Raw genomic sequence first — 20,842 nt, 5'->3', positions numbered from 1 at the left:
GCCACTTAATCTAGGTTGATTCATTGTAACAGGCTGCTCAACAATAGATACCGTGTGGCCATGACCAAAGAACTTCCATGGTCTCTACTGAGATTTAAAGTAGGTGTGAAATACTCTAAAAACGCACCATTACTCCATGAGCGATAAAAGCTTCATTACCCGAATGAATACAAGAACTGGCCTAAGATCCAGAACAATTATTGCTGCTTTTAACTCAGTGCTCAGAATTCCTGAATTTCTGTTATAAAGTTGGAGAGGAGAAAGAAGTATCAAACATCTCCTTCTGGTGGGGTGGGAACGCCCTGCAGGGTTTGTTACAGGAAAACCTATGGGAAATAGTGGATCCAAGAGTGTGTTCCTTGACCCCATATGTATTCATACTGAGTGGTCAAAGGGCTGGGAGCCTCAGCAACATAGAAGGCAATCAAAAAATCTTTTGACTGGTGTTGCTTTAAGTGCTTGCTTTGCAGAATTCTGACTGCGGCTGCCTTTGGGGGAGTGGATTTCTTTCAAGGACATTTTAAGTCTATGTCTATGAGTGCCAATGAATGTCCACGTATCTCTACTTGGCCAAAGGGAAGACCTGCAAAATCAAGTGCTAAGGAGATATGAAACATTTAACTTGCCTCTTCTTCCAGTCTGGGAGTGTGGCCCCTGCTCAATGTCCAGCTGAAGAATCACTGGTGAGAGACTCCTTTTTGTCCATCCAATCCAAAGCACGTCCTTCTTCCAACTCAGCGCTCAGATGGGCGAAACGTGATGCACCTGATTTGAGGTCTGACACTGTGTATATTATTCCTGCATTACTCTGGAGCAGGGGGAGAAGGAGAGAGAGCAAGCAAGCAACCATAGCATGTCTTATCTCACGTTATAAAGTATGACAGATGTGGTTCTGTAATACATTTTGCAATTCAGAATAACAGACGGTCAAGGGAAAGGTTTTGAGATGAGACAGTAATAAAATCATTTTGCATTCCTAAATCAATGCGTATGCTGGTTCTAAATAACCTTTTTTAAATGTGATCTTCACCCCAACAGCACAGCGTGCCATTACTTGAATAACTCAATGTACGAGATCAGAGCTGGCTCAAGGTACTGAGCCCTAAGCCACAGTGATGCCAACATCTCTGGAAAACAATGCCATCTTTAGTCCAGCTAAAACACAGAGAGCTCGGATACTTCTAGAACTGAAATCTCACTGTTGGCCAATGAAACACTGTCAGAGGTGCACACACAGTCTTGCCCAACTGCTGCCAGTCCATGCATTACACTTTGGGAATTACAGTTTTAGGCTCAAAATAGCAGGGCAGCCCTACCTTACATCCTGCCCTACTAGAAGGATGCAAAGCTTTTTGGCTAACTGGTTTCAGGGGCTGTTCATCCACATTCTAGGTTATCAACCTGGAAGTTCAGAAGTGGAACTCCCAGCCACGCTCAGTCCCAGGGCAGTGGGAGACACAGCTGTGCAAGAGAAGAGGACTCAGAAGAGCAGCAGTTGGGCAGAAATTCACTTTCCCTTTGCAGAAGTCACAGCTTTGATCACCACCACCATGACCACTTATGGGGACTAAACCTAGAGCATGTGCTGAAGCATTACCAGCTGTTGATGACAGCACCATCTCAGTTTGGACCCGCATTCAAGTAACAAACCCCAAGCCCTAATGACAACACTGAGTTTGAAGTCCTTAGTGCACATCCACCTACAGGCATTCAAGTGAAGCACAAAATCAGCATAAAAAGGCACAAATTGGAAACAGGTCTGTCTCTATCCACTGCGGTGTTTTGTTTTAGCACAGCCTTGCTATTGTGCTTATGTGCACATATTTTCCATCAATTCTGAGAACACACGGGGCACAGACAGAGTGCATGCAAGGCGTGTCAAGAGAAGGAAAAAGGACAAAGGAAAGGAAGAAGCCCATCTCCGAGAAATCACTGATTAAAATTGCTCCCAAGTTCCCATTCCCTCCACAGCTTGCAAAAGTCCAAGTTGGGTGGATAAAGTATCAGCCACGTGCCTGACTTACAGCACTGGGACTGAGGTTTGGGCAGCACTTCAAGACTTTCCCCTAGGAGCCTATCCAAACCCTCTTTGCTTCTGATGTGGAATAATTTGGAAGTGTTTTTAGGCTGCTGTCTGGGATAACACAAGGGCTATTGTAAACACACATGCAGCCAGTCAGCGTCAAACCCACACAGATCTGGTACACACATAAATAACTAGTGAGTATTGCAAAAAAATAATTGAATTTTAAAAGAAGAAATTATTAATTTGAAGAGCAGACTTATTTTTTCTAATGGAAAAGAGTTACATACCACATAACTTTAGTAAATGGAACATACTGAAATGCAGGGCACTGCTTTTATAGGTGGCCACAAGGGAAGCTATAGCCTTTTCCCCATCCAGACACAGCCATGCTAGGAAACAGAGAGGCCCTTCTGAGGATTCCTAAGTAGATCTTCTGTCTTTGGTCTGTCTCATGGCATTACTCCCATATCCTTCATTTATTCAGAACTCTTCAGTTACTTCTGGTACTGTCCTCTATCAGTTGACCTCATGTGAACTGGACTGGGAGTTAAAGCAAACAGCAGCCAAGCAGTCTGCCACATTTATCAGTGCTGAGGTTTTACACCCTGCCACCTGATGGATTTTGAGCAGAAACCCATTGTATGGGTTTGCAGAGAGAGCCAGACTTGGTAGGGAGAAGATGGAAAATGATACAGATACCATTGTTACTGCAGATACTCTGCAGTAATAAATGCAATTTGATAATAATGGAACTGCACACAGCCATACTGTGACAGCCCCAAAAAAGAAAACCAGAAAGACACAGGTGGAGAGAAGGCCACATGGAGAAGGACGGGAAAAGCACATAGGAAAAGAAGCATTAAGGCAATGATCTGCTCAGGATCTGAATTCACTTTGGGCTTCTAAGCAGAACCACTAAAAAGACCATTTCTAGACTTCAGTGACTTACTTTCACGTGAGAAACTTTAGAACCACACAGCCTGCAAAGTCATTATCACCATCTGCAGGAAGATAAGGAATACTGATTGGACTCGAGGCACAAGATGGCTGGGTATTGAATAAGAATCCTTTGCCAAGCCAAGGTACAGAACTGGTTGGGAGTGCCAAAGATTCATATCCATTGAAGGGCTGATTATCAAAATAATCTAAGAATATTCTCAAGGCTGGAATACATTAAGATAAGCACTTTTCTGAGATGCCTGCAATGCTCTGTAATATTACAGCTTCCAAAAGCTAAGAAAAGCAAGGAGCTGCCAAGATTTCATCATTATTTGTGTGTTAAGGCCAAAGAGCTGCTAAAAGGTCAGGCATGCAGGTTCTGAACATCTGTAGCATTTATAATCAAAATACATGCAATTCCTAAAGCTCTTCTTATGGGTAAGCAGCAAGCAAGAGCTACAGTGATCGTGTAATACACAATTCATGGCACCTACTGGTACCAACATGATACTATGTTAGCACATGAACACGCCTGCTGCTACAGAGGTGTTGCAGCATACAAATAAGGCCTTGCTGCACACATAGGTCTATTGAACATCCATTTCTATCTTCTGTCAGAGCTGTATCACCTAGACAGGGAGCAGCAGAGATGCCTGCCATTCCCTGCAGCCATCTGACTACTTACAGACAGCTGAGAAGTCACAGACGGGACAGAAATGGATGTGGTTTCAGTCCATTTCTTTGTAATGACCTTGCTATTTGATTTCAGTTCCACCTTCCTCCACTTCTGATGGTGGGTGCAGAGATTTGACCTCAGGCACGGTGCATAGCAGAACGCTCACCAGCTTTGCTCTAACCATAAGTTAAAGCCAGGTGTCCACAGACAGCAGTCAGCTCTAGCTGTCATCCACCAGCAGTCCTCTTTTCTTACCCTTGCAGTAAAGGAGCCCTGGGTGTTTCCATAAGAGAAGATGCCAAGGTTCCACGTGGCAAAAGAAGGTTAGATTTGTAGCAGAAGTTTTGTATTTATTTGTACTTTTTCAACATCATTTTGCAACAGCCCTCTGGTCTCCTAGTGTATTTTCATCTGGAAATTTCAGCCTGTACCAATCACTGCATATCCAGGTTGGGAAATTCCCTGTCAGCTCCAATTAATATCATGATTCCATTAGGAAGGGGTGTGGCATATGGACTTCAGCTTAGACAAAAGCAGATGTGCCTCAACAACATACACTGCTAGGGCAGATCCTGTTCTCTGGAATACACAGAAATCCCCTCTGTGCAATTCCAGCTTCACTCACAGTGCTTCGGATGCCAGGACATCAGGCCAGCTGTGGATTGTAAGTCCTCACCCTATGGTCAGTTCTTTGGACAGCACAAAATGGAGGAAATTCTACAAGTAGGAAGTCATTTAAAAGTCTGACCTCAAAGAGTTTGAAGGAAAAAAAGGCTGCCCAGGGGAAAAGCATCTGGGTTGTTAGAGGGATGGAAAGCACGGTACAAGTTCTTCCAACTGCCATCACATATTTTTCTGTGCAAGTCAGTGCAAAGTGAAGTAAGTTTCCCAGGAAGCAAGAAGCCAGAGCCCCCATCAAAAGCATTTTAGCAAGGTATCATCAGAAATCCATGTTCTCAAAACACCAGAGGCACATTCCTTCTCCCTGGCATGTAGAAAAGAGTAAATTGGATAAAGCCAGCTTGACTTGTATATGGGCCAGGATTTCAACAGCTGGATCAACAGTATTTAGGAGTTACATGATAAACATCACTGTTTTGAGCAGATCAGAACAGGGTATTCAGAAACATCTACATGAAGGCATTTGACTGTTCAGCCAGCCACTTTTCCCATGATGTGATGGCAGTGCAGGCTGTTCCCAATGCTGGCGTATCTCTGTGATTATTAGCAGCTAAAAACAAGCAATTCTGGGCTCATCATCAGAATATCTGAGGGTTTTATGAAAAAATAATTCAAAAGTACTGAATGGTTTGGTTCCCTTTGGTTGTGCAGAGCCCAAGTTGGAAATCTGTGCCTCGAATTTGGACAGTCCCTGTAGGTAGAATGGGATGGGTTGGACTCTTCCAAGGGAATGTCCAATCTAAGGGGTAGCACCTTTCTAGAGCCCAGGGAGAGGAAAGTTCCCCAGGTATTAGGATGATGAGCAGGGAGTACTGCAACCAATAGTCTTACCATGGTTTTCAACACAAGTTCTAACAGAGGTAAAGTAAGGGTATGGGGTATGGTATCCTGCAGCTCCATTGCCAAAGGAGAGAACCACAGCTGGCCTTTACTCAGCCCATGAGTTTATACTGGGAAAGCTGATGAGCTGAATGGACACATAAACACACTTGATTTCTCCATCCTGATCAGCCTCAGTCTTTAAACAGACTCCAGAGACAGCACTGTAAGCTACCCTAAAGACTCTGGGATCAAACAGGTTGAGAAGAGGTACTCACAGCATCAGGAGGGAGTTGAGCAAGGAGGCCTCGGTGGCTTCCAGTTTGGGACTTTAGACCTTCATTTCTATCTCAGCCACATCTCCAGCACTCAGCTCCTTTGATGAAGTACTTCTCAGCCTCTGGCCTGCAGACCCTGGTAAGCTACGAATTACAGACAGGTCTCTGAAATGTGAAAGGAAAAAAGAAAGAAACAAAAAACTCTTTTCAGATGGTTTAAATTCACTGTATGGGAGTCAGCAAGAAAATGCCTACTGCTCTGAGTAACAAAGCCACACATAACACTTGCCTCCATTCTCGTTTTCTTCCTAGAGCTCACACACATCTGGCAAAAGCAAAAAAGCAAGGAACGTACTGCACTAAATAAGATGCCTTTGACCTGAGTCACTGAGTGGGACGCAGAGGAAAAACATTCATTTGGAGACAAGGTGAAAGGCGTTATGCCAAAGAATTTTGCAACGAGCAAAACAAAGCAAAAACAAAACTCACGCCCATCGTGAAGCTGCCTGCCTCAAAGCAGCCCCACAAATCACAACTGCACATGACAGCTCCCTTATCTCTCAGCATCCCTATAACCTGCAGAGCCAAGACACACAAGCACACTGGGATCCCCTGGAAGAAAATTCAGGGCTCAGTGGTGAGAATAGATCATGTTTTAAGGCACTTCTACTCAATCGTCTCCAGCAAAGTGGTTGATGGCATTACAACACATCTCACACCCATTAACTGCGGGATACACAAGTATCAGAGGCTTGGAAATGTAACCAGGGTGCATCCCTAATTGCTGCAACCAGATTCAAAAGGTAATAACCCAGAATGGAAGGTGAGAAGTAGACTTGTGTTCATTGCAGGAATGACATTTCTACCTACTGCTTTGTAGGCTGTCACTCCATACTGAGCTCAGTGATAGATTACAGTCACAACTAGGCACTACAGGCTAGTTTCTGAGGACAAAATCTGGGAGAGAGGAAAAATACAGCCATTGCACCTCAATCACAGCACAGGGACACTCCACAGAGAGGAGAGTTCATCAAGCCACAACAGCAGAAAAGCAAAGATCATACAAGGGGCGAAGTGGAGCACGCTAGCAACTGAGTGGAAGCAACAGGCATCGCCTTTTTCCTTTCATAAGCACGATGCTTGCTCAGAGGCAAGCAGAGGGAAGACAAAAGGAATAAAGGAGAGAAAGGTCTCATAAAGGTAAACTCATTCCGACGTTTTGAAAGGCATTTTTTACTTCAGATTGAAACAGCTTCTGAGTTTGCTTCAGTTTTTATCAGGGAAAAAATAAAAAGTGTGAGAGCGGCAGAAAAAGTTCAGGGCAAATGAAAGTTAATGGATCAAAAGCATTTTCATCTTTCCTCCCAAGAGTTCCCCAAAAGCCTTCAGTAGGGTCAGCTGAAATTGCCTTTGGATTATTTTTTTCTTAGTGAGTCCAGCCAATCAACAAACGCTTCAACCATCTTCTTCATCCTGCCTTTATTAACCCACACTTCTCCTGCCACAAAGCTATTTTCAGGAAGCTATCTTTACTAACTGCTATATTACCATGCGCAGCAGCTCAGCAGACTTTAAATCTTCAGTATTAAGGTTTGTCAGACCTGCATCTGTCGGATGTTAATCTCGTCCCTTTGAATCTGGCAGAACAAGCCCTGCTGCCCACAGCTTTATACAGGGATGCACCACATTGTCCTTCAACAGGGAACTCCAGCTCACTGGACAGCATAACCAATTCCATGTAAAGATCTGGGGAAGGCCTGTTCTCTGACAAGAGCCCTCCAATGCAGGAGTTTTGCCTTTAAATTAATGCAAATAATGAAGCGCTAACCCTTCTGATATTTGGTGCCTTTCCCAAAGCTGCAGCTCAGAGGGGCTAAGATGAGCATCCAAGCAATTGCTTGTGCATCTGAGCCTCGTGTTTGGGAAAGAAAAAAGGGAAATAGAGAGAAAAAAATCCATAATAAAAAAAAACCACAGGAAGGACATCTCAATGATCCCCAAAGCAGAAACAGGTTAAACAGATTGCTATGAAGAATCACACAGGTATCTCTGAGCTTATGTTGGAATGAGAGGAATCTGCTGGGTGGGGGCTGCGGTGCCTGTTGAAGGGCTATTTACTCCAGTTCTTTTAAAGGCTAAAACCATGCTGTTTCCACAGCCAAAGTTTTGTTTCATGTGGCTTTTCATGTCCCCAGACACGAAGCGAACAACATCTATCATTCACACAAAGGAGTTAATTGCCTTTCTTCCCCACTCATTTCTGTCTTCTGCCTCCAGACAAGGGTATTCTTCCCCTATGCTAATTATTAATAGAAGGAGGAAAGTTCACCTTGAGGTTGAGAGTTTTATAGAAAAATTAATTACAGAGCCCAACTTTACAATTACCGGTTAAGACACGCATTTATCTGCCACAAGACCCCTCAGGCTTTACCTGGCTTGAAAAAAGGTTTGCAATGATGATGTGAGATAACTTCGAAGCTGAACTCCAGAGGAAGTATCATAGCAAAGGCAGGGCCACCAACAGCCTCTGTAATGACGAACCATGGCTGGGATGCATCGAGAGGTCAGAAGAAGAAAGAAACAATAATAGGTCAGATACACCATCATATACTTGCCAAAATGTAACAGATTGGAAGCTGAAGATCTTAAGAAAGTAATGAGGCCTCTGCACCAACAACATGATGTTCTGCATCTGCCAAGGGTGCTCAGTAGCAGTAAATCTATTAAACAGGCTGAGAATAGTAGTGAGTGGGAGATAATACTCAGTCAACACAGTGACAAAGCTCTCATTACACAAAAACTTCTAAAAATCTTCACGTGCAAACTGTGTGCAGGTTCTCACATCGGCCTTTGGAGTCAGCAGTATGGAGCAGCTTAAGAAGATCAAGACCACTTGCATATTTAGACCTGCAAACACTTACATACACACTCTGGTATTTGCTGAATTGGTGCCTCATGCTCTCCATTCCATAAATCCTCTTCCATTTCAGGCTCGTGTGATGGAAAATGCTCTTTGAGAACACAAATTACTCGCTAAAGTCAGAGGGAAAAAACATGACAGACACAGTCTGGAGAATATGAAAGACTCCTCATTTATAAAGCAAAACATTTAACAACCAGGTTGGCATTACACAGCCAGGGCTGCACACACTGCTGCGTGTGGACTTCATCCCTCCCCTGGGAGCTCCACTGAGACAACTTCAAGAGTGGTACACTCAAATAATGACTTGGATTCCTCTGAAGGAGACCCTGTTCAGACACTCCTTAACTGTGTATTTCTCAACACATCCAAGGTGTTGTTAGCCAGTCTGCTAATCAACGTGGAAAAATGACCAAAATATAATTAAGAGTCATATCAGCAACCCATGCAAATGGCAACTACCCATCACATCTAGTCCTGAACCATTTTTACAGTTCTTACTAAAGGCATTCTTTTTGAATATATCCTTTAAAACCATCTTTAAAGCAAACCTATGAGATACGTGAGAAGAAGGGGAAAAAAAAGAAATGGTGACTGTCACAAGGAAACAAAGCAAGAAAAGAAGAGGAAGCAGTGAGTTGTGCACCACCATTGGTGGGCACTTGAATAGGAGCCCTGCGCTTGACACCACTGTCTTGGAACAAAACTGAAGTCAAACAGCTATTTGTCAAGAGATACAAATGCACACAAGCGGTGAGAACCTGGCCCTTCTGTAAAAACGTGTCAGGGACTTTTCTGTAGGGCTGTGCCGAGCCCCGTGATGGATTGTTGTACACTGAGGACAGCATTGTGAGCAATAATAATAAGGCATCTGGTCAGTTCTCTTTCTGAAAGAATATTATGGCTCGACAGGAATCACGTGAGCAGTTCCACATACAATGCACAGCCTCACTGCCACGGATCAGCAGCACTTGGTCCATCCATCCATCCACTCTCAGCTCCACCGGGCCAGTTCCAGGATGTGCAGCATCACCTTCATCTCTTCTGGACACCTATGAAAGAAGTAACACAACATCAGCCACTGCAGCCTCCATACCCCACTGAAACCTCCCTTGTAGGTCTTAACCGTTCTTGCACTGCCACACAACTGTGAGCAGGAAGAGGAGGCAGGCACCACAGCTACTCACAGGCCAAATGACCCCTTCGGTTAACTCAGAGCTGCTTTGCTGGGCAAGGCAAGAAGCTGCTTTAACATGGGACCATAGTGCACAACACCTCCCAACCTTCCCCAGCCAGGAAGGAGGGAAGGACGAACTTTATGAAGATTTAAGCAAGCTGCCAGGGCAAATCTGCCCTGTGGCTGCAGGTAAACTACCAATAGCTCCTGGGAAGACATCCCACACCTACACATCGACAGTGAAAGCAGAAACAAAGAGAGGAAGGCATGGGACAAGCTCACAGTGCTGGGTTGAGCAACATGAGATTTCCTTAACCCATGCCCATGAAAAGAGATGGCGAGACCAAGTTTTCTCTGACAAGCAGCAGAATCAGAACTGACATGACTGGAAAAAACAAGCTCAATTCCTGTTGGCAGGATATTAATTTAGAAATCTCTGGTGTCACTGCCCCGATTCACAATGAATTTGAAACCAAACTTTCCTAGTGCCAGATGACACAGAGATTTGACAGAGAAGGTAATTGGAGGAAATGGCTGTGTAATCTAGCTATTGTGCTGGCAAGATCCAGCTCTCCTAAAGAACAAGGTTCACTTCGTGGCATGGCTGATTCATTGTCCTTTATCCGTCCCTGGTGCCCCTTGACTTTCCTCTGCTTGTCAGGGATGGTGGCACCTTCCCTTCTAAACAGCATGAAAGTGTGGGCAAACCTGACCTTGAGTGGAGTTTAGACCAAAGCTATCAGCCCTCGTAATCACATACACTTAGTGACCTACTGCACACACCCCTGTAAGTAGAGAGTTCCTACTGAAGTTGCTCCTTACCTGCCAGATGCCTATGTCCTAATCACTGGGTCACCCATTAGATCCTCATCGTTGGGTCACCCACTCCTCTTCTTCTGGAGAAGAGAAAGAAGACACAGGTTGCACTGTGGGAAAAAGAAGAACAAAAATCACCCTGCACTGGGAGACAAAAGAGATTGATGTGGCTTTGCAAGGAAAAAGGAAAAGGGGGGGGGGGAATCAGAGTGGAGAAATTCCTAAATGCATTCTGTGCAAAACCCAGCAGCACTTGCCTAGAAGTGTCCACAAACACATGCACTGAATCCTAAGACTCAGCATTTTTCCACTGTTCTAATAACAACAATTTTATCGACCCGTACATCCATGGTACTCATCACTTTGTTTTTTTTAACTGTCACTATCTAGACTGGATGGTGAGCTGCTCTGGGTGAATGTCAAATCTACTCCAAGCTGCACCTTTGAGATCTGATAACTCAGCTGCTGGAGCACCATGAAACTCTATACCTGCTAGCTGTGCGTATCGAATCGATAGCAAGTCCCCTTTGGGAGTCCTGCTAAAATGTGCTCTTGCCCTTCAGAAGGCTTCTCTCTATTCCACAATAAACAATCTGGAGGATGGAGAGTAACAGCAGTCTAACCTACCCTCATACCTGAACACATCTTTTTGCTCCGTTCACCAATTAAATGAGCACCATATGGATACGAAGCATATGAATGCCAGTGAACACATATGAAGCCAGTGATTTTGTGGAGGAGGAGTGAAAGAGCTCAATTATTTTCTTCCTCATCTGCTAGCAAAAAAATATTAGGATAGTAAACAGAGCTAGCAATCACATAGGAATGCCCGGGAGAGCCCTAACCTCCTGGTATGCAGATCTCTCGTCTGGAATTCATTTATTCATGTTCTCTATTCATACTATTAAGCTACAGAGGTGGATGGGCAACATATTCAAAACATACTCAAAAGAGACCTGAAGTTATTGAAGAGACTGCCAATTCCAATGTCACCTCTGAAAAATAAAGAGCTTGAAGGAGCAAACTGGTATTTCAGCAGAAGAAATGCCATTTTCAACAGCATCACATAACAATGCAGCACTGCCTCACAGAGATGGCTCCCATCATTCCTGAAGAGCAAGATACGTCCACCTCCTGGCTGCAACTTCTGTTGGCAGAAATGGAAAGTACCTCTATTAGACTGCAAGTTTAAAAGACCCAAATTTATCCTTAGGTTAAACCAAGGCAAGCTATCAACATGCTGTCTGGTTGTACAGCTCTTAGCGGAAGCAGGAGTTGGATTTGAAGACCCTTATGGGTCCTTTCCAACTTGGAGCATTCTGTGATCCTAGTGGTCCATCAGACCTTGCAGCTTCAGTGTGGTGCATCCTGGGGGTCTCTAAATTGGATGAAAGAATGCATAGAGAAATTTGCCTGCTGGGTCTTATTCTGCATCCCATTTCACTTCTAATTCCCCCAGAAAGCAGAAGATCATCTGCATCTTTTTTAATTACATTCAGTAATTTAAACTGCTGCAGAAAACCTGCTTTGGCTATAATCATCTGGAGGTCTATAGAAATCCCTAAGCCTGGTGGAAAACATAGATGTGTAATTAGTATATTCCCCTTAATTGCAGCCTTATTTCTCTTTGCAGTGACGCATGTGCAGGTATGCGCAGCAGTCCACTTGGCTTACCCTGCACGTGGTTCCTGGGGGGTCTGAAAGGCAGAAGTTCTTGGGGGGTGTGAGCAGAAGGTGCAGCAGGAAAGCAAGTTGCCCCTGGGATCCCTGCACCTCTGTTCCACTACAGCTTCATAAAGACAGCTCCAGGGCTCTGCTTACACCCAGCAGTGCTCCAGGAGGGGACCACACGTACTAGAGATAGAGGAAAAAAAAAAAGCACATGTAAAGATCCTGGAAGTCTCAGGGCAAGTAAATTACTGTTAATTGTGAGATATTTGATTGCAAGAAGCACCAGATGGCCAGCCATATGTTTTTGATTGTAAAATTAAACAAGATTAACCCAAACAGGATTTCCTCAGCATTCTTCTCTGACTGGCTCACAAATACGTCTTTAACACCTATGCTCCAGATATGGCACAGTCAGAAGCTCTTCCTGCCTTTCGTAATCTACTTGGGCTAAATACTGAGCCAAGCAATACCCGGCACTTAAAGATTTCCAAGAAACAAGATATGATTTTTGCAGGCTTTGGCTATTCTCTACTCCAAGATAGAAGGACACTGAGGCAGAGCCCTGCAGAAATCAGCTCAGTGAGTTGCTGGTCCAGCAAGTTTTTATGTCTCAGCTACCAAACCCATAGAGTCAGCTGCCTCTCGCGCTCTCCCTGGAAGATGGACTTCAGCCAAAAAGGCCTTTCCAAGCCCACCCAGCTACCATACGCACACACGTATTATCATATGGGATCTCACAGCTGAGCCTCTGTCTCTTCGCGAGCTTTTCTCATGCAGATTATGCACTTGGTCGTTTGTTTGGAGCAAATCAGTTGTGAACTGAACATAAAGGGTGTTCCAGGGGAGATCTCCCATTGCGCCATTCCCCAGCACAAACCCCCAGGACACCGCGCGTCCAGAAGCTATCAATAACACTCTACTCACACCCTCCTATCTTGTCACGCGCAGGCAGACAACATGTTTGGAGAGCTTAATTGCCCATCGGGCAACAGACAACAGGCCAGGGCTCTAGATCATGTAAACATGATCTTTTTTTTCCTTTTAACTTTGGCTATCTTCACTTTCAGGGTTTCTCTGGAGGGCAAAATGCCTTTCTTTGTCTTTCTTTTGGCAGAAGAGTCAGCCCATTGCACTCCAGGCAGTCTTTCCCCTTACTACTGCTGCTACTGAAGATGGAAGAGCTGAGGCAGCGCTGGAGAGGAGGACAGCACCTCTGCAGGAGGGAAGAACAGAGCCATTGAGAATGGAGATCTGTGTTATCTAAGCAAGCACCCAGCTGTGAAATGTGGGGGATGATTCCAGCTTTCCACTTGCAAGGTGATGTGGCTGAGTCCTCAAAGGACTTGGAGGATTCATCCCATGGCTGTTGTTCCCTTGGCATCTCCTCTGGACGGAGAAGGGAGTGCAGCTGGGTTGTGCCTGGCCACCCACCAGCATTCTGGAGACAAGTGCAAAGCAGGGCCGCACACATCGAGTCTCGTGGGTGCAAGTAAAACTTAAATTCAGCCTTGCTTACTGCTGGGCAAGCTCATGGTTTACATCTGGACTCAATCCTGGTCACATACAGCAGATCACGTGCCCAGAAATGCAGTTTGACTCCACCATTTATGCCCTTGCACTTGACTGATTCATGGTCATTTTACACATACACATAGCAGGATCCCTGCCGTTTGGGATGGAGTCACCAATAAACAACAGTGCAAACCCTCCTCCACAATGCCAAGCAAAATGAACCCAAAAAACAGCTGCTGGCAGAGCAAACTTCCCTACTTGCAAACACAGAACAGTCTGGCTTAGCAGCAAGGTGTTAACAAAGGGGCACCGAGGCAGAGACATGATATCCACCCTCTTCCCAGGCTTTAAATTATAGAATCACAGAATGGGTTGGGTTGGAAGGGACTTTAGAGTTCATCCAGTTCCAAAACCCAGACCCAGGCTGGAGGTGTCCTAGCAGTCCAAGCTGCCCGTCCTCTGCTGCACTTGGATGCTTTCCATTCCACTGGAAGCCACCATAGGGAGACCCAGTGGGTCACTCCAAGCAGCTATTTCCCCTCAAAACCTGACTCCAAGTCAGACACCTCAGGTGGAAAACTCCAGTTCCAAAAGGCAAAGCCTGACAAAGACACACGCAATTGGAAAGAGTATTCTGCCATAAGAAAGGAGCAGGGAATTACTATATAAGCACTGGTATATGACGCAGTTATAAAGCAGAGCTTTAAAAAGCCAGCTTTTAAATGAAGAGAACATATGCTCTGAGAAAAGCCCCATGAAAAACATTTCTTTTGCCAGAAGAGTAAAAGGAAACCCACTTTAGCTGAAAATCCAGCTTTTAAAAGGCAATCCCAAGTCAATGAGGTATAAAAGTGAATTCAGAGCTCTTCTACTGCTCTCTTGTCTTTCCAAAAGAGCATCTGCTGGGCTCTGCTTCCCCTGACAACCACTCCTCCACAGCCAGCTGGGGAGATGCCCCAGGAGGTGGAAGAACAAATAAAAATAAGATAAAATACATATTTAAAAGAAAAAAAAATTACAAGCTTTTAAAACATGATTTATCCATGTTGGGTACTCCTCTATCTAACCAGATGCTTCCAAATGTCTGGCACTAGAGAACTAGCCATAATTTTTACCCCTGTGATATACGACTTACCCATATTAGACTCGCAGAGAAACAAACCCAGCTGTTGCAGCCAGGGATGAGGATGGGAAGGGGGCTGTATGTGACCCCAGTTCCCATGAGCTGCCTGGGAAAGGCACCTCCAGGGATGCTTCTGTACCAGGAGAAGAGGTAGTCGTGCCTTTGTGGGCAGCTGGCTGATGGAGGATGGATAGGTAGAGCCTGTCTGAGTGTGGATCACCTGCACACAAGGACAGAGACAGGTTACAGTTGAGCTCAACCAGATCACAGGTTGCTGCCCATCTCAGTGTCGGACAGCACAGTGCATGTCTTCTATCAGCTAGTTGTATGCAATGCACAGATAAAGATGGGAAAAACAGCGCTGATACAAATGGGGAAAAAGAAAACCAGATAGGCTTTTAGCCTGAAGAATGGCTTGTCTGCTTTGTCTGAGATCTACGGGCTACTCTAACATGAGAGATTGCTTCCTACAAACCTGGCCTTCGTTTCTGGGAGCGTTGCAGGCAGCGAGAGCATCAGTGCACAGGAAGGGAACACACATAGCTCTTGTTCCATCGGCACTACAGCCTGAAAATGGCTCTTACAGAGCGTAATCACTTGTGCATGTTGGTGAAAGGAACCAGAGAAATGACCCCTGGCAGGAAGCTTAGTCTGAACAAACAGTGGGGACCAGGAATTCAGTCCTTTGGGAAAGCAACCACTGCTGCAGGTTGTAAGGTCTGTCCTCATCCAGCCGCCTTTTCCTGAGAACAGGGGTAGGCTCTTCCATGCTGCTTTCCCCTTTGGTTAAGGGTCAGATGCAGCAGTGCTGGACTGAGACCTCTGTCTGATCCAGCTCAAGGGCAGCGACCCATCAGCACAAACCAGACCACAGAGCATGCTTGGGAAAAGCTAACTGTGCAACAAGTGGAAAAAGTCAGAGAGCAGCCATGCTCTGAAGAGGGAAGGCAGGACACTGTTGGGATTTCAGGCTGCTGGTCCAGGCGGGGCTGTGCCTGCAGCACCACTGATAGGACCTGGGTCCTCCCCAGCCAGTGCAAAGGAGAGATAAGGCTCTGGGACACTGTGGAGAAGGGCAAGAATCAGCCCTGGGTTTTAAAGGGGCAGGAGGAGGTGAAGGAGACAAGAGAAGGCACAATCAAACTAAACCAGATGGGTTTCATCTAGCCTGAGAAACAGTGCTGCTATTCAAACAGGTGCCTCTGCTGCAGCAGCAGTAAAGGGCAGACAAATCCCTTCCCTTGTAAATCACGTGGCCTAAGTAAAGTCAGCAGCTTTATCTAGTAGCGGGGGCCACACGGACTCTAGGAGAGCCTTTGCCTGAGCACCCTTTCCTTATGCACATTGCAGACAGCTCCAAATTGCTTCTTGCCTTGAGCAGGAAACAGCCTTGCCTGCCCCAAACCCCTCCAAGATCCAATACAAAACATGGTCAAAAAGCCACTGGTCCCAAAGAGCAGTACGTGTACAGAAGCACCTGCCCGTGCAAGTAAATTCCACTCATTTCCACTGAATTATCTGAGCCAGGCTCCACAGCCACATGAAGGCATATACATATAACCCACTCATGTCAATGGGCACCATGCAATTTATACCTGTAGGTGCTCTTAACCCTTATAAAAACAGCATCCAGGGTTGGGCCTTGTTTGAAGGGCAGGTTTTCAGAAATACCCCAGTAAAGCACAAGACTTCTGCATGTCAGCAGAGAGTGCACTTACATTTTCAGAGGAGTCGTGGAGCTGAACCTGTCTCAGGGTCTGGTTTTTGTTCTTTATTAATCACTTTCATGGGCCTTTGCACTTTTGGATTCCAGCCTGACTGGAAGCAGCAGATGCTGGAAACCTCACAAAGCTTTTCCAAGTGTGAAACCCCTCCCTGGAGGGGTGTAATGCACTTCAGGTTTGCATCTCAATTTTCAGAGGCTGAGCCAAGCAGTCACCTCTCAGGCGTCCAGGACGTTTGCCTGTAGGAAAGCCTCCAGCCTTCAATACAGGCTTTCATCCCAAAGCAACTTTTTCCAAAGCACGACTGAGAGATGACCTGGTGCAATGGGGAGATGGTAGATCCATGGTGCTGGGAGGTGGAGGGAGAGCAGCTTACCATAAGAAGCCATTGGAGCTGCTGATGCTTCTCTTACTAAATGCTCCTCTCTCTTCCTCACCCAGGGATCTCCTAGCCTCTACCACCCTATAATCTGACCGCACAAACAATGCTTGGCTCTCACCTTCCCCCAAAGACACAACAGCCAGGCAAGGGTTAGAAAGCCTCAAGTACTGCCAAAATGAAATGTGGCTGAGACACACAAGGCAAGCCTGCCTCTTGGCCAAGAGGGCTGGGGCATGTGTGGGGAAGAGCCTCCCTCTCTCTTTTTGCTGTTTTATTCTTCAGACTTACAATGAGGGCCATTCTCTCCCAGAAGAAGGAATCCTCGGCACTCCAGCTTTTTAGTGATTCACTGCAAAAGAAGGTAAAGATGCTCCTCCACCAGCCAGCTTCCCATTACAGTACCACTTTGGGCCCATGGTGAACCAGCCAAGCCGAACCAAGAGGAAGCAGTGGCTGGCGATCCTCAAGTGCCTGCAGAATCAATGTTTCCAACTGACTGCCTCCCTCACTCCTTCGAATCCGTCAACCAAGAACACCGCATTCACCAGTCCAGACAGGACGGGAAATGAGAAGAGAGATTTTCTTTCCATCACCACTCTCTTTATAAAAGCATCACCTCCGCCCCTAGCCAAAGCAACAGGGCAACCTTGAAATCGAAGCCAGCCATTGAAACAAGCTGGCTGGGCTAGAGAAAAGAACTCAGGACCACATCCTACAGGGATCAGCACCCACTGCACAGCACAGGATTCCCATACCTTTCACCTTGAGTGGAAACTCAAAGCCTATGGCCACACTACAGAGGAATTATGGGCTGCACAGACAAGTCACAGCCAAAATTCCAGTAGCTGATGTTTTTCATAGGGAGGCAAAAATGAATAGGATAACCTCCAGAAGAGGTTTGGTTCTTTGTTGTGAACAATCCAGAGTGAGTAAATCCACTTTGTCCCCATCGTTACCTAGGACAGTGAGAGGCAACGGCATACAACCCAAGTGCTAAACAGTAAGAACATCTGAGCATTGTGAGCCCATTGGACAAAGTCCCAGATCAATATGGAAACAGTGGGAACAGATCCCCCACAAGCTGCTGCAATGGGAGCTGCAACCCTGAGATGTGGAGAGATCCAGGCTGATGCACTACGCCTGCACTTGGGCTCATTGTGTAAGCCAGATTCGCCCACTGCAGAACACATAAACGTGCCTGTAGGTGGCCCAGAAACACTGACTTATTAAAAAGAAAGAGAAGGGGAGGGGGGAAAATGAATGCGACGTCTGTCAGCCTTGTACCAAACTGGATTTGTGTGTGTGTTTGTGTGTGTGTTGTCATGCATTTTGAGACCTCAAGAGTTGAGAAATTCAAAACACCTGTCAGTCACATCAATCCCTTTGGACAAAACATAGCTGCCACTTGGATGGGTAAAAAATAAAAACCAACAAAAAGCACTTCTCTGTCAAGCTGTGACTCGGTCAGCCCTACTCAAAGCGACCGAGACAATGTTTAGAGAAAGCAAAAAGAAAGATGTGAGTTTTCATACTCATCGGTGGAACTAAATTGATTAAGGGCATTTCCTAGGTAGGTTTGAAATCTCCTGCAACAATTTGTGAAAAGAAAAAAGTGCCCCCTAAAAAAAAAAAAAAAAAAAAAAAGGGAAAAAGCCACTACTGCAAAAACATTAAATCTGCCTGGGTAACTCAGAATATATGTTGGCAAGGCAACATATCACAGCTTGAACAGTAAACCTGCTATGTCAGAGCTCTGCAACATATGAAAGAGACTCAGGCTTCAATATATCATGCTGAATTTACTTCTTTTCAGCCTTTCATGGCAAAGCATTTGATGTCTATCCTTTCACTGTCGCAGTCGATAGGGTAACCTTGCTTAAAAGTTTCCTGACCTCTGCTGTTGTCAGTATTATTCTGTTACAGTGTAATTTAACTCATTTTCTTTAGTCTGGAAATGGCACTGTACGGACAGTAAACATGATGGGGTTTGGGGATTTTTCCCGTCTAACCCAGGGGGGAGAGGTAAAAGCATCCATCATTAGAGCTGGCTTAAAACCAGCTGATGTCAAGAGCCAGTCGACACACAGCAGCTTGGATCCTCTGCTGATGATGACCCACTGAGCAGCATGGATTTCACACTTCTCATTTGCACTGTGCCCCTTGGCATCAGCACAGGGTCTGGGTGGTTTCCCAGCACTCTGTTTTGTAAAAGCATTTGGATGCTTGCCCTCAAGGGTTGAAGCCTAGTGTCATGATTCGGCTGCATTCTGACTGAGCTGTAAGAGGAGGAGCATCAGGACGTGCCTCCCGTGAGCTGTTTCTCTATGCTGCTGCCATAAGGACAGACGTACTTATGCATGGAACCCTGCAGCAGACCAGCTTCTGCTGGGCTCATGATCTCAACTGGAAAGAGAACAGCTTACCATGGAGGAGGCAGGTTCAAAATGAGCATTTATCCCCTAACTTCTGGTTCTTTTTGGGCTTCCTGGCTGCTGTCACTCTGCCCCTCAGGGAAAGGGCCCTGGGAAGCAGTAGAACTTAAAGGCATCAAGGCAGGGACAGAAGCTCAGATGTTTAGCCACAGTACCGTGTGGCTTCTCTAGGTTCATAGCATTATAAGGATGTTGGCAACTCTTTGGTGCTATGAAGTCATAACATTTCCAGGACAGAGGCCTTTAGATAAGGCCTTACACTCCCATAATGCTTGGAAAACAAAGAGATTTAAACCAAGTGAAGAACAAAACAAAGGGATATGTTTTCAAAAGAACAACTACCAAAACAGAAGGGGATCGATTTTTCCTCATGACTACGGCGTTTGAAAGGCCAGGTTGCTCTGGGGATACAGCTGGATTATCCATTGCAGGATCTTTACGAGCCTGGTTTCAATCATATTATAGTCCTGTAATGGATGTACTTTTCCAAAAGCAATTTCACGTTGCTATTATCTGTTTTGTTGCCATTATTATGTCTTTGCATTATTGCTGTATGTGGGTATTACATTGCATTAGAGTTGCAGAGGCACACATACTCACATGCACCTGCACAGGATTATTGCTAAACATTCTGATCCTTCTTATAAAAAGCCCTATAAATCCCAGAGAGCTCCCTTCAAATCAGCAGCATTATCCAACAGTAAAGCCAGGGTGTAAATCAGAGAAGACTCCGGCCCAGATGCTCTTCAGCCACACACCATATGGGAAAAGCGAGCCTAGAAGCACACTGGGATTTCCACACTGGGACTGAACACAAGTCAGTTCCCTCCAAACCCATCCCATTTTTGCATTTCACACAGTGTTGAGCCCCACTGCTTGAGCACCTTGCACCAGTCACACTCGCCTCATCAAGCAGCTCTCTGAAACAGATTAAGATCTGGCTTTGGCAGCGCTGCTGCAGACACGTGCTTAAATATTGCTCACAGATGAGTTATTTCTTGCTTCTTAGTAACTTTAAATAGCTTTTATGCTCACTGAACTCATCAAAGACTAGTATGTAAAATCAGGAGCACTGAAACCATGAATTAGTCTAAGGACAAACGGGCCAGTTAGCCTATGAGGCGTTTCTTGCAATACAATATCTTGATGGCTGCCAGAGGATCAGATTTAAAGTCACTGCGCTACACCTGAATGTCATTTATGGCTCATAAAAGGAAATCTGTGTTTGAGTAACAATAAAGCACTTTCTATTAAAATAAAAAATAAAATACAAACCCTTTCTCAGGGAGCAGATGTATTTTCATTTGCTTGGTGCCCGCCTGCAAGGCAGATGGGAGAACCTGACAGTTATCCTATATGGGATCCTATCAGACCAACAGTTTAACAGGAGGATTTGCTCCTGCACGGATCGTGACACGTCAGGTTTGACACTTAATCACTTTATCAAAAGCCTCCTGGAAAAGCAAGGACCCAAGTGTGCTGCACACCTGTAGCTGTCAGAGAGAGGATCTATAGGCACTGCTGGGACCCAGACCACAGTCCTGCACCAAACAGCAGGGGCCCCTCATAACACTCCAGCTCCAGGATGGGGACATCTGGCCACACAGCATTCCAGCAGGCATTGCATCAGTCACTGCAAGACACACTCTCTTCTCCCCAAGGACCT

General features: G+C 45.5%; 2 long non-coding RNA genes across 2 annotated transcripts in view; both read right to left on the bottom strand.

Moving 5' to 3' along the window:
- The window catches only part of LOC107316406, a 57,492-nt gene extending 47,055 nt beyond the window's left edge, over positions 1-10,437 (bottom strand). Inside the window, exons 1-3 of the long non-coding RNA XR_004307926.1 lie at positions 10,339-10,437; positions 7,851-9,391; positions 5,420-5,584 (exon numbers count right to left, since the gene is read on the bottom strand). This is a non-coding gene — a long non-coding RNA (uncharacterized LOC107316406). The remainder of the gene's footprint in view (positions 1-5,419; positions 5,585-7,850; positions 9,392-10,338) is intronic.
- An 847-nt stretch (positions 10,438-11,284) lies between these two features.
- LOC107316357 lies at positions 11,285-14,869 on the bottom strand. Its single transcript, XR_001556307.2, has 3 exons — positions 14,651-14,869; positions 12,007-12,186; positions 11,285-11,479 (listed from the first exon to the last, which is right to left on the bottom strand). It is a non-coding gene; the product is annotated as an uncharacterized LOC107316357 (long non-coding RNA).
- Positions 14,870-20,842: the final 5,973 nt, after the last annotated feature.

The sequence above is a fragment of the Coturnix japonica genome, chromosome 7 (genome assembly GCF_001577835.2).
Source record: "Coturnix japonica isolate 7356 chromosome 7, Coturnix japonica 2.1, whole genome shotgun sequence".
In the NCBI taxonomy this organism is placed as follows: Eukaryota; Metazoa; Chordata; class Aves; order Galliformes; family Phasianidae; genus Coturnix; species Coturnix japonica.
Note: the sequence above shows the minus strand (reverse complement) of the source record. Positions and strands in the feature narration are given on the sequence as shown.